Source organism: Trichosurus vulpecula, chromosome 1 (assembly GCF_011100635.1).
Source record: "Trichosurus vulpecula isolate mTriVul1 chromosome 1, mTriVul1.pri, whole genome shotgun sequence".
Lineage (NCBI taxonomy): Eukaryota > Metazoa > Chordata > Mammalia > Diprotodontia > Phalangeridae > Trichosurus > Trichosurus vulpecula.
The window spans coordinates 305182096-305196967 of NC_050573.1; positions in this window are offsets into that span (position 1 = coordinate 305182096).

Genomic DNA, 14872 nt, shown 5'->3' on the forward strand with positions numbered 1-14872 from the left:
TTTCTATGACAAAGTGAGGAGTTAGAGTAGTACTTTAGTAGAGGGCTAATAAAAGTATGCAAGTATTGTCTTTAAACCGAGGCCTGTTCTTTTTATTACAAGTATATAACTTGACTTTGGTCAAATGCTTCAGATTTAAATTCTGTACATGATGCCTATTTTTCCAATTAAATACCCAATTGCTTTTATGGCTCTTGTTATATGCAAAAAAAGCTTTCATGAAATGTGATAGTTACTTCAGAAGGATCATGAATAGTCTCACCACCACTTTGTAGTTTTTTAACCCCACTACCTGTATTTAATACCAGTTTACCAAAAATATTGGAAATGATTCAGTCATAATTCCTCTGGAATGAAGAGAAATCAAGGTCAGATAAATTATGATAGTTTACAGCAATGACTATTAATATCAATTATATGTCATTCTATAAGTTATATAACCCTCACTTTTAATTTAACCTCATTTAATTCATTTTTAATATTTTATTATTAATTGAAAAACATGGGCTCCCTCTTGTGACAAAAATAATAATTCTGAATGTCTATTGCTCAAAACATATTAGTATTTTATTCTAATGACATCTTATTAAAATAAATGCCTAATTTATTTAACATTCTTATTTGTACATTTTAGATGATAGCATTTTTCTAAAGTTAATATTTATAATTTTCCCATAAAGTACAAAATCTAGAAAGGTCCCTAAGCATCTATTATTTCAAATTGTTAAAATACTAATTAAAGGATGAAGGAAACCAAGAACCAAAAGAAATTTGTTTTTCAATTACACTTCACAGCTCTTGAATGTATACTTAGGAATGTTTAATTGAGATACCACATAATTCCTAGTAATAATGTTTGATTAGATAGACCACTCATATAATTTTTCTTGAAGGCCACATTGCCAAATCCATGTGTAAATAATATTCTCAAATATTAGAGTCTTAGAGCTTGTCAGTTGTTTACTTTTCAGAATATTTTGTGTATTGTATCTGTATTCCTCAGGGAAATAGTGTTTGTACTAATTCTATGGTGAATATAAAACAAAGGTACTGTGAATGCTTTAAATGATTTCTAAGATGGAATAAACATAGTATTGGTTCTCTCGTGTTATTCCTTTGTTATGGCATACTATGTGTAACTTTTATATAATGTACAATCTTTGAAACTGGCCTGGAGGCACTGAAAGGTTAAGTAATTTTCCCAGGGCCACACTTCTAATGTTTTTCAGAGGTAGGTCTTTACACCATATTTTTCTCACCCCACTATTGGCCCTTTATGAAACTCATCATGCTGCTTTACTCATACAGGCATATTTTGCAGACTGGTAGACTTTTTAGTTTGAAAGGGACCTCAATGGTCATATGTTCCAACCCAGGAATCCCTACTTTAACCTACCAGAGTAGTGTTATTCCGTTCCTTGTTTGAAGACCACAAAGGAGAGAGAATCCTTTCCTTCTTGAAGCATTTTTGGGACAGTTGTAATTTTTAGGAAGTTTTTTCTGACAGTAAATTGCATTAATTATACCATCATTCTTCCTCTTTCTTCCTTCTGGGACTTGGCATGTTTTTGTGGCATATAAATCATGCATATGATAAGTGTATGGATATATGATTGTGTACATACATGTATACGTACATACGGGGCAATTAGGTGACTCAGTGAATAGAGCACTGGGCTGTGAATCAGGAAGACTCATCTTCTCAAGTTCAAACCTGCCCTCAGACATTTACTGGCTGTGTGATTCTGGGCAAGTCACTTAATTCTGTTTGCCTCAGTTACCTCATCTGTAAAATGAGCTGGAGAGGAAAATGCCAAACTACTCCAATATCTTTGCCAAGAGAACCCTAAATGGGGTGATGAAGAATTAGACACAACTGAAATAACTGAACAACAACAATAATATATAGGCATCTATATATGCACAATGTATGTCTATGGATACAAGTGTGTATATATAACTTCTGGAGCTGTGGGGGATTTCTGAGACCATCTAGTCAACCCTCTCATTTTATAGCAGAAGAAACCCTGGCCTAGAGAAAATAAATGACTTATTCAGGGTTTTAGTAATAAAAGCAAAGTACGCAACGCATTTTCTACAAATTATCTAACTTCTCTTCTCAACAACCCTTGGAGGCACATACCGCAACTATTTTTAGTCTGATGTTACAGGTGCAGAAAAAACAGGCTTCTTAAGGTTAGGTGATTGGTGACATCATGGGATTATGTCTTTAGATCTGGAAGAGAGCGTGAAGGTCATTGATTCCCACTCCTTTATCTTATGGGGGAGGAAACTGAGGTGAAAGGAACTTAAGTGACTTGTCCAGAGTCACACTATCTATTTAGCTACATTTTTACACAATACATATATCCTGTACATAATATGTACCTATAGATCTATGGAGCTATCTATATAAAGATAAAACTGTAGATCTATTCATCTATCCATAGGTAGATAGATAGATAGTGTGTGTGTGGGTATAAACACACACATACACACACACATATATACATATATACACAGAGAAATATATCTGTAGGTCTGTAGCTATATATTATGTATAAAGATATGTAAATATACATATCTACATATGAACAATCTATAAATATTTATATCTATAGATTTATAGGTTCACATATAGGTTTATATCTATAGATAATTTACATATATGCATACGTAAATTCACATATCTATATCTCTGTCTCTATATATGTAGTTGAATATTTAAAGATGAACTGGCTGTGTTTATATAGCAATAATAATTATTAATATTTGTATTTATATAGTGCTCTGACCCTTTCCAGTAACTTTTAAAAATATAAGATATATTAAGGAAAGGAGAGTGGTATCAGGCATATGCTCAATAGGTAGGTGGCACAATGGATAGCTTGTTGGACTTGAAGTAAGATCTGATTTTGAATCCCGCCTCAAACACTCAGTAGCTATGTGACCCCAGACAAATCATTTAACCTCTCTCAGCCTCAGTTATTTTACAGGGTTGTTGTGAGAAGCAAATGAGATGTATAACCACTTTTCAAACCTTAAAGCACTATAGAAATGCTATTATTATGTTATTGCAATGATATGTTGCCTATTCCCTTCCTCCTACCAGCTCTTATATCTTTCTGTATGTTAATTTCTTAGGTGGTTTAGGAATTTAAGGGCTTTGAATTGAGGATACATGAGATCAGGATGCTCATGGTAGAAAAGAAAATTTATCAATTCCTAATTGATGGCATCAAAATAAAAAAAAAGGATATAGAAAAACTTTACTGTTGAAGCAGCATGGTACAGCGAGAAGAGAAATAGATATCAAACAATGTCTGTTTTTGAGTTATTTATCTATTTATATTATGGACCCGCTGTTGATTATTTGCAAATTATCGTTCATATAATTTGCTTGTATATAGTTATAGATATACTTTATCCCATTAGGCTGTGAACTTCTTGAGAGCAAGAACTGTCTTTTGCCTTTCTTTGTATCCCTTGCTTTTAGCACAGTGCCTAGCACATAGAGGACACTTCATAAATGTTTATTGACTGGCTGACTGAGAGACTGCTAATGAACCTTTCCATTTCTAGATAAGTTGGCTTTTAACCATTAGAATTACTCTGTCACCAGGATACTATGCCTTTCTAACATGATAGAGCCTGCCTGAGCTTACCCTAGCATACTTTGAGAGCCCAGGACCACCTGTAATCAATGATGAGATTATTGGAGCAAGTTCCTTCATCTTTGTCATCATTTCGATAATGACATATTGTCACCGTAATAACAGTACCACCACCAACTTGAACCATAATCTTATACCTTAAGCATGCAATGAGTGACCCATGCATTAACATTTTTATGTTTTGGAGGGAAGTTGTTTTGATGCTAGTTTAATAAATGAATATTTACTTATTTTGACTATCTAAAGTTTTCTTTTTCCCCTGCCTGTATTAATGTGACAAGTTATGCAATTTCCAGCTGTGTAAATTCATATGCTTTCCACTTCCGTCTTTATGTAGCTGATCTGGTGAAAGTGAAATGATTTCTTCATCAGTGATCATTTGAGTGGGTAGAATGTTAGCTTATATATTCCCATAAAATATTATTCCAGATATTCCAATGCCCCAAACCAAGCCCGAATAGTCCATTATATGCTGTTTATTCACAGTGTTCCAGTTCAGTTTTACCATATGACATATTTTCCAGTGGAAACATGGTGTTAGGCATTACTAATTTTTTACTTCCTTTAATTTGAGAAAACATTATTGTATATCAAAGAATCAAGCTTTAATGTCTCTGAAAAATACCTCTGGACTTTTCCTGCCTCGTCTACCTAGATTGTCTTCCCCTTTCTTCTCTGCTTATGCAAAATTCCCTACTTATCCTTCAAGGCCAAGCCCTAATCTCACTGCATATGAGGCAGTGTGGCTTAATGGAAAAAAATCTAGATTTGGAATCAGAACACCTAAATTCAAATGTTGTAGCTGCCATTTACTACCTGTGTGACCTTGAACAAGTGATTTTTACCTCTTTAGGCCTCAGTTTTCTCGTATGTAAAACAGAGGGCTTGGACTAGATGACCTTCTCACACTAAATATGTGATCTGGAGTGGTCCTGAGCCAAATGAAAGTAGTACTTAGAAGATAAAGTTAGAAAAAGCAACTGGGTCAGATCAAGAACACATTTCATGATGGAAGGCACTCAGTTTTAAAAGCATTGAAGAATCACTTCACAGGATAACTTATAGAGGGAGCAACACCAAAATAATGAAAAAGCATGGATGCTATTAAATAGCTACCAAAAAGACAATGGAGGGAACATTTGTAATTCCCAACCTTTATGCCTGTTTTGTAATGTAAAAAAAAAAAACTTCATGAGAATTATCTACACGCATGCCAAGAATAGCCTAGCTGTTGTTGTTTGTCCTTCATTTTTGAGAAGGACTGATGACATCACGGGTGACAACTTGTGTGTGAATTGAATTTAAGCGAGGCAGAGTTGCAATGTCCTCAGCCTCACTCTGTCTTCCTGCGTCATCGAAGTTCAGTAGTAAAACAAAAGTCAGGACGACTGATGTTGGCCTGGGATGCAGTGGATAACCTTGGCATCTTGGATGTCTGGACCAAACTCTAAGCACTCCACAGTGTCTGCTTCAGCTTCCTTCCTGGCCACTGGGACAAATTGTTCTCAGCCACACATTCTATAGGGGGAAGTCGTCATGTGCTTGGGGTAGACACACAGCCCCAACCCACCAACGGGTTTGAGTTCTGTTGTTTATCCTTAACCTCCTTTAGCCTGTCTGCTAGGATGGTTTACTGGGGTATGGCCACTACAAAAGCTATAGCTTCTTAGAATCACAGGTGAGAGTTCAGTGAAAGGTAGATAAGCAGCATTATAAAGGGGTGGGCAAGCTCTCATACCAGAGATACTGATTTTCCTGAATACCTCATACACCTTAATAACCTAGCAAAGATGATGAGGAAAAAATAGGTAAGATCTCGTAAATAATTCCTCAAACAAATACATTTCATGTTACATTATTGGATGAAAGGTTGAAAGAACACAAAATCCTTTGTGTTTAATATTTGTTGTTTTTTTAAAGCATTTCATAAGATCATATGCTGATCATTAGAAGGAATCTTAGAGGTCAAATTCATTTTACAGATGAAAAATGGGGACAAAAAGAGTGAAGCCATTTGTCCCTGGTTACATAGATAGTATAATCATGGTCCTGAGCCCATTGTTATGTGCAATATGCTGTCCTGCCATTCAACTTGATAGTGAGAACAAACGAAGGAAGGAAGGAAAGGAGGAAGGAAGGAAGGAAGGAAGGAAGGAAGGAAGGAAGGAAGGAAGGAAGGAAGGAAAAAGCCTGTTCAACAGAACTGTCTTGTTTAGGTCATATACTATTCCTTGACAAATGAAACTATGAAGGTGACAGGTGACCTTGGTCACTAAACCTCCATCAAGCCAAGTACCAAACAGCAAGGTATTGTTGGCCACTGTTTATTGGGAATGTCTTACACAAGGTCCAAATGGAGGAATCATTATAAAAGGTAGGACTTTCTAGATCTTCCTGTTTGTGGATGACATTGTCCTGATAGGATTAAGCCCTTAATCAATTAAAAAAAGACTATCAGTTATGTCTTGAAATGATTAGGAGGGAGAAAGCAGAGTGGATCATACTTGGAAAATTGTGCAGTTTTAGTGATCCCAGACCACTGCCAAGGACAAAGACCTATCTTTCAAATGAGGTTGTTTTACTGGTGATAATCTATGGTTGCAAATCTTTTCATATAAAGCATATATAAGAAAATGTATGATTGCAAAAGAAACCAAGATGATCATGATGTAAAAGTAAGAGAGAAGATATGAACATGGAATCTAACATTAGATTCTTGGAAACAACAACAGCTTAAATGAAGTTATCTGGTATATTGGTTGTATCTTCTGGTAAGGATCTATGGGGAAAAAACAGAGACAACAATCCCATAGGGTGATAAACCATTGGATGAGATGGGCTTGAAATATAATGGAGGAAATGCCTACATGAAAGTGATAAGAAATCCTTTGTGTCAAATTACTGGGTAACAACAGCACTCTGGGAAACATTAAAAATGGATAGTTTTTCCTTGGCATCTCCTAGATTTGTGAAGCCATTCCTACTGACTTTAAGAGACCTTATTCTAGTTCTTGTTCCACCATTTAACTATTCCTGTTGCCTTGGATAAATCACAAATCCTTTTTGATGTTCTTAATTCCTCACCATGAAATAAATGTATTAGGCTGTGTGATCCTTAATATATCTTCCACCTCCAAGAGTCAGTAAGACTTAAGGAATCTTTTCTTCTGTTTTCTTCCTCCTGCATAAGAAACATCCACTGCTCTTATGCCTCCTTCTGGCTGTCAAATTTTTCATCCCCACACTCGAACTTGACTTTCCTTCCATTACTCTGAAATTACCTTCTTATTTCTCACCATTCTAATTAAAGCTCCTATTCTGAGTATTTACTGGGCCATTGATCTGATGAATGTAATTGACACTGAGTAGTAAAAGATCAAAAGATTAAAAAAAAAAACAAAGTTGGACAAAAATGCATCTCTGTTACAATGTGTGATGAGGATGTAGACATCTCCTCCACCTCCCACACACCCCTCCCAAATCAGATAGTGAAATGTACAGAATTCATTGTGTCTCTATGTGGTATCCCTTTTTCCCAAAATCTTTTTCTGGTGGTTCTGAATATTGTGGGTAAATAGAATAGTAGGGAGACAGAATGGGCTGGAAGAAGGCACTAGAAATTTCTTACCTGGGACCACACACCTGAAAATTTCCCACAGTTCCTTAAAGTGTATTTAACAATTCCATGTAGTATGTGTCTTGTCTCTCCAATGAGATTACATGTTCCTTGAGGGGAAGGCATACTTAAAAAGTAAATCTTACTAAAGTGGTAATAATGGTAATCATAAAATCCCTATTTCACGTAGCTATTCAAGGTTACAAAATATTTTTCCTCACTAAAGCTCTTTTGAGGTAGGCAGGCTATTGGTAGTACTATCATTTGGATGAAGAAACTATGATTTAGAGTTGACATGCCTAGCTTACAAAGATAACTATTTAGTCTCAGATGAGGTATTTGAACCCTGGTTTCCTATTACTAAGTCCTATTTCAGTATCTGTACACAATAGATGCCAAGTAAATATGTAATGAGTGGATGAATGAATGAGTGAGTTTAATTGAATTTTGTCTCTTGGATTTCTTCCAAATGTCACTCTTCCCTCTGTCCCAAAGTACCCTGCCTCTAAGCTCTCTTTTACATACACATATTCAGGCTATTTACTTGTAAAGTATTTTTTGCATCTTTATTGGAAAGAAAACAATCCTGCCCATTTTAACAGTGTTCTATATTGCATCTTCCCTTTATTTGTTCTCCCTCCCAAGACTGCAAATGCTGACATGTCTCAAAACCATCTAAGGTTTAAACTTTGATAGCGCATAAACAATAAGACATAAAGTGGTAGACTAGGACCTTGTGGTAAATTCCTTTCACCACACATTCCATCATTTGTATTCTTGTGATTTTAAAAGGTATTTTGATATATGCATATAATTACAAATCACAGCTAGTCTTTCAAATACCAGGAAATGTTCAAAAACAGTACAGCATATGTTCTGGGATAGGAATGCAGCATAAAATTTGGCTATGCTGCAGTTTGTATTTATACTAAAAGATGATTACTAAGAAGATGACTGCTTAAAAGGGCCCCTGAGAACTGGGGAGACTTGTGACAGGAGGAATCAGAAATGTGCAGTCCAGTGAAGAATTAAACTACTGGGAGTAATAATATGGACTGATGCACTCAATAGAGCAGTAATGCCCTCCGAGAAGGATGGGAAATAATTCAGTTCCTCTAGGCTGCACGGAAGCTAAATACAGTATGACAAGAAATAGTAGCAGTACTCATTATGTCTGATTGCTAATTACCCCTTTGAATGATTCAGTTATGTCTGCTACTAGATAATTAGTTTAGTAATTTATGGCTGCAGCACAAACTAGTATTTTAATTTTCACTGCACAATTTTCACAATACCTACAGTTCAGATAATATCTTTCCTTTTATTCAATTTTAAATTGCTTTTTTGAAAGCCTATATAAAAGCAGAAATCCATTCAATTCTTTATCATATATTTGATATAAAACTTAAGGCATTTTATGGAATTTTATTCAAATCTAAACTATCCCAAAGTAACATCCTATTAAATCCTATTTTATTATGCTTAATTTTGTCTATTTGGTGTACATTAAGGGCCAAATTGTTCAAAAGACTTTATCAAGTGATTTAATTTTACAGCTGCCAAATTTCATGTTCAAGAAAGGCACTTGCTATTTAAAAATCCTTCTTAACATTTTCTTCTCTACATTTCTAGAATTTGTAAGTTATAAAATTAATTGTGTCTTCCTCTCAATGCCAGGGTAACCACCTGAGTACAGACTGTGGTCAGCTCCTAAGTGGGTATATAACCTTTATGAAATATGTCAGATCTTGTTGGTGAATAGCTTTTGCTAAACAGAAATTTAATTCCTGCTTGAGATAGTAGAGCTACTAATGGCTAACTGAGAGCAATAATGAATTTCAGCTCTCAGATTTCCTACATATACCCTCACTGAAGGTTAACTATCTTAAACAGTTACCCCTTCTGTACTCTCTCCTCCACTAATCATTAAGTCAGCCATTCAGATATATCGTGCTGTGGAAAATACAAATAAATACAATATGCACCCTTAATCATTTCTCATCTTGTTGTTTTAATTTAAGCTGGGCTTCATCATTTCCCTTCATTCTGTTTTGTATTTTTTCCACTCCTAATATTTAATTCACCATGAAATAATGATTTTAGCACATATGTCTCATCAATTTGAAAATTTTGATGCCAAGTGAAAAGTTATCCTTGGAAAATCAATATTGTGGGATGAAAAATAAAACCCTGAATAGACCCAGAATCTTTTTTATAATGGGGAGTCCATGGGGAAAACAGCCAAAAAGAAGCAAGTAGTTAAACCTTTAATCATGAGTTTAATGATGAAATGATTTCCTTTATTTGTGTACCTATTCGACTGTTGCCTAGTTTATAAAAGAATGAAAAATATTAAAAATATCTTTTAAAAAAAATGAGTACTTTGTTTTATCTGACCTAAGTTCAGAGTTTACGAAGGACAATGGAGACATTTTCACTAAACAATGTTATGTCATGGAGAGGCAGCATGGCACAATAGGAGGGACACCCGATTTAGAGTCAGAGGTCCTAAGTTTTAACTCCCCCTCTGACCCTTACTACCTGCATGTTTTGGGGCTTTACTTTGGTCCTCTGGGCTCCAGATTTCTGCATCTGTAAAATGAGGTGGGGGTGGACTAGGGGAACCCTAAGGTCCCTCTGGCCTTAGATCTGTTATCCTAGTATCTATCAGGAGAAGTTCAGAGTAAACAGCAGAAATAGCTATTTATAGTTATATAATTGTATAGTTAGATAGTTATTTAACCTTATTTTAAAAGAATATCAAAATAAGCATAAAAGATTGTTTTTAACTGAGGAAAATTTTTTGTTGGAAGTTTTTCAACTAAGGAAATGTTGGTATTAACACTACCCTTTGGATTAACACTGCTACTTATGTGGTAGGTAGAACTAAGAAGTAAACATTCAAGTTGCCAAAAGGAATTTTTCTTCATGATTAACAAGAGGGATTAATATTGCCCCAATTTCTCCAGTAGTCTGCAGAATATTTGACATGGTGTGCTGATGAGTTTCATTTTTTGCTACTTTGCTTTCACTGTGATCCAATAATAAAATGTCCATGGTTTATACTTGTTATATTGTCTACTTACTTGGTATTAACCAGTGAAAGATCACCATTCTAAATGGCAAACCTGACTGATATTTCTGGGCATATCAGACTTGTATTTATTACAAACTGAACCTATGCCCTTTGTTGAAAGCAGTCTTATTTGAAGTATATGTTCCTTGACCCATCTGATGAATGATTCCTTCCAGGTTGGGCACAGAGACTCTTCTTTTCCATATAAGGATTTTTTTTTGGAAAGTAGGAAGGGAAACTTGCTATAAATTTACTATGAAAGTATCAATGAATCATATTGACCTTTCTAGCTTTGTTCAGGAGGCCAGTTTGTGTTTGTTTGTCTAAAAAATGTTGTTTCTTCTTGTTGCTACCTTGAGTCCTGTCATCTAAAGTATATGTTGCTAGAGTCTTTAACAAGCTGCCTGACTGATATTTCTAGTTTCTTCTTTTCTAGTTTCAGTATGAACATTGTATCTTCCAGAATGTTTTATTAGCAGTGAAGTGTCAGTGATGAGGGGGGTCTCTGGATTTATCACAAATGGGACTACAATGTTTTAAGTATTTTTGTCCTCTTTTCTCCCTTCATTTATGTAAAGAAAATACTTGTGATATGCACCAGAGAATGTTAATTAAAGAAACTTTGAGATCTCTGTACTTGATCCCTCTGTTTTCACATTAACTCTTGAAATCCTGAACTGTCATAATTTTCATCAAGAATTAAAGAAATGCTACTTTCATGGTCAGAAATTAAATGTTAACAATATGCTATTATGGTTGATATTGAAATTTTGTACTTTTCTACTCTAGTAGGAACTTAACTCATTTCCTTGACCTTTTTAAAATCTAAATTTAGAATTAAGTAGAACAGCCGCTTGGGGAAGAAATCTTTCCCAGTTGTATGTATCTTTTGCTGCATTTATGGTATTTTTAGGCATATAACATGAGTTTCTACCACCTCCCCCCCATCCCATAAAGGCAAATTTAGATGCAATTTAGGATCTTAAAATCTTACAGATTTTGATACTATTCTTTTTATAGTTTGAATACATAATTTAAAAAATAGTATTTCTTACTGTGTTTCATGGGATTTTAAAAACATAATTAGTGTCATAGAATTTGCAATTTCTCAACTGAAATTAAATTTTTTATGATTATTACCAAATGTTAAATTTATAATATGATTTATCTTGGACATAAATATCAAATTATTTTCACTTGCATATGAATTATAATATTGTAGTTCAAAATGTACAGGCTTTTCAATATTAAAAGGTTTAGGCATGCAACTTTATCTTCTTATACAAAGGAATATAACTACTTCTCAAAACATAAATTTTTCACAAACACTTGTTTTCCATTTATGTTCAGGTGTCACAAGGGTATTATTAGGTGGGGAACATAAGCAAGTGATTGGGCCTGTACTTCAATTTCATCTTTGTAGAAAATTCCAGGTTAATTCCATTAACTCCTTTAAAATGCATATTAGCGCCTTAATCTTCCTAGTGATCAGTTTCCTCTTCTTTAAAATGAATATTGGACCCAGTTGCTTCTAAGGTGCCACCAAGCTCTAAATCTATTTATGATTCTTCTTTACTTAGAGAGTAGCTTGGTGTATTAAGAGGTTAAGTGACTTGCCCAGAGTCATGGAACCAATATGTGTCAGTGGTAGGACTTGAAAACAAGGTCATTCTGATGTGAAACCTGGCCTCTATGTATGATGTCCGGCTGACTCTCATACAAGTACATTGAGAAAAACATGAAAGTTACTGCATGGTGAACAAAATGGTAGTCATACACAGGATACCCAAATGACTAGTTCAGAAATTAAGGACTCTGTCAAAATAAACTTATTTTTTGATTAGAGAAATATAGAAGATATGTTGGATACTTTTCTACTTTTACTTGTAAAATTTACTTAAAGAATTAACATTAAGGAAGATCGAGGGTAATAAATCTAGAGCCTAGACTTTCATGTTTAAAGGGAGAGAACTACAAAAAACAACTCACATTTATGGATGTGATATGGTTTATGGAGTGCTTTCCTCACAAGTACTCTATGACAGAACTGCTTCAAATTCAAAATGAGATTCAGAAGGGTCACAAGACTTTCAAGGTCATGTAACTACTAAGCATAAAAATCAGGATTCAAATTCAGTTTTTCTGGCCCCAAGACCACTGTTCTTTCCATTATACCAGTGGGTTGTCTATAAGTTCCCTTTATACAATTCACATTAGTAACTCATCATCATTCTGTACTTCAGGCTAAATTTATGACTTTATTTTAAGAAAAGCTCAAGAGTAATATGTAGGAGAACTGTTTTTGGTGACATTGTCATTGATAGGGTTACTAGACAAGTTGTTCTAACTCACTGTGGCAATTCTTTGGTACTGCTTTGTGTGTAGTGCATTTAGCTGAGCATGCATCCTTTCCTTTTAACATAATTCATTTCTTAGGTATAAAATATTGCCATTTTACTTGTTTATATATGTGTAAAAGTACAAACTAATTTGACTTTTTTTTTCTGTAGTCAAATCCAAACATCACAAAACATGAAAGGACTGAAATAGGTGCAACCTGCTTTCTCTCAGTATTTCCCAATAGAATGAGGAAATTTCTTCATCACATGACCCTGTAAGAAGCATACAAAGCAATATGGATGTAGGACTTCAGAAGCAATAGATCATATTCAATTTTAATACTAAATGAGATGAATCTACAATTATAACATTTAACGTGAAAGAGATCATTCATATCTGGTAGGAAAGATCTAGATAATATTAAAGTTTGCAGTTGACTTAACTAAGGTCAAATACATATTTTAATGAGATGAATAGGCAAAAAATGCAAACATTCCTTATATACATGTAATTTACATTTAGAGTAAGAGCAATCCAAACCAAATTACTTGTCTGGAGCCAGATGTATTGTTGAAATCAGGAAAATTGATAAGCAAATTGAAAGTCTCTAACTGAATTAATTAGCCATCACTAATCGTTCAGCAAATGTCACTGCAGAACATAGTATGAATTCCTGATGATAACCTCTTTTATCTAATGCAATGTACCCAGGCCTTGAGGACTAGATAAGCAATAACTTGAGTGCAGTTTGAAAGGTATGTCTTTTCCTCTGGGATATGGAAGCAGAAAAGTCCAATTATTATTATTCAAGATAGTGGCAAAGGGACAGCATAAGAAACAGTGTTTATTAAAGGAGGAGGGATTGAGGAAACTTCAATCAGAAGCCAAAATAAACAAGTTCAAATAGAATGAGTCTGTGACTTAGCCATTATACAAGTGCACAGAGTTGCCCAAAGCAGTACCACAAATTACAGTGTTCTGCTATTTGGAGAGAAAAGATAACATGGTATTGAAGTCTGGGCCAATTTGCTTTATCACACACACACACACATACACACACACACACACACACACCACCCTTCAGACAATTAGCATGTAAAGAAAAAGATTGACCTTAGCCTAGCTGTGCTAGATAAACTTCACTAACTTATTCCCTCCAATTGAAGGTAAACTCTTGGAGAACAAGTTGTTGTTTTTGTTCAGCCATTTTTCAGCAATTGGACCTTCATGACCCCAATGGACTTTCTGGTTCCTTTCCCATTCCAGTGAAGGAAAAGCTCCCAAATATTTCTCTAGGTTACCTTTGTGTTCATAATATCCAGATTATTCTTGTTTCCGGTTAATCTAGAAATTCGTTGTTCATTCATTTCAGCCATGTCCTACTCTTTGTGACCCCATTTTGGGTTTTTTTTTTTTCGAAGATATTGGAGTAGTTTACCATTTCCTTCTCCAGTTCATTTTTCAGATGAGGAAACTGAGGCAGAGTTAAATGACTTGTTCAGGGTGACACAGCTAGTAAGTGTCTGAGCCCAGATTTGAACTTATGAAAATGAGCCTTCCTGACTCCAGTCCTGCTACTCTATCCACTGCGCCACCTAGCTGCCTACAATCTAGAAATATAAAATGCTAAATATTGAGTATTTAAGGATATACTTGATCTTGAGAGACCTTGTTATACTTTAATGATAAAAAGATAATCTGTAATTTATTAACATATTAATGTTTCATATTTATTTATGAACAATGTCTATGTTAAGGATAAGTATATATGAATAATCAATTTTTGATTAAGTGAATTATATTCACAAGAACATATATAGTGCCATTCTGGGTCAGATCATTATTTTATTCTTACAGTGACACCAAAATAGATTTTGTGGATAATTATCTGGCATGATGTCATGCACAGAGGTTAAGACTTGTCTCTGTGCAACCTCAATTTTCCATTAACAATGAAATATTTCATGACATTAGGATTAAATATCCTCACTGGAATTTAGGATGCTATGTCTCATATCAGTCCCCACAATCCAAGTCCATGTCTAAAAATATAGCTTTATTTTATTTTCTTTGCACCTCATGACCAACCACAAGAGTAACAATTCTAGAACCTAAACTTATCTGCCAATTTTCATGCCCTAGAATAAGTGGAATACAGCATGATTT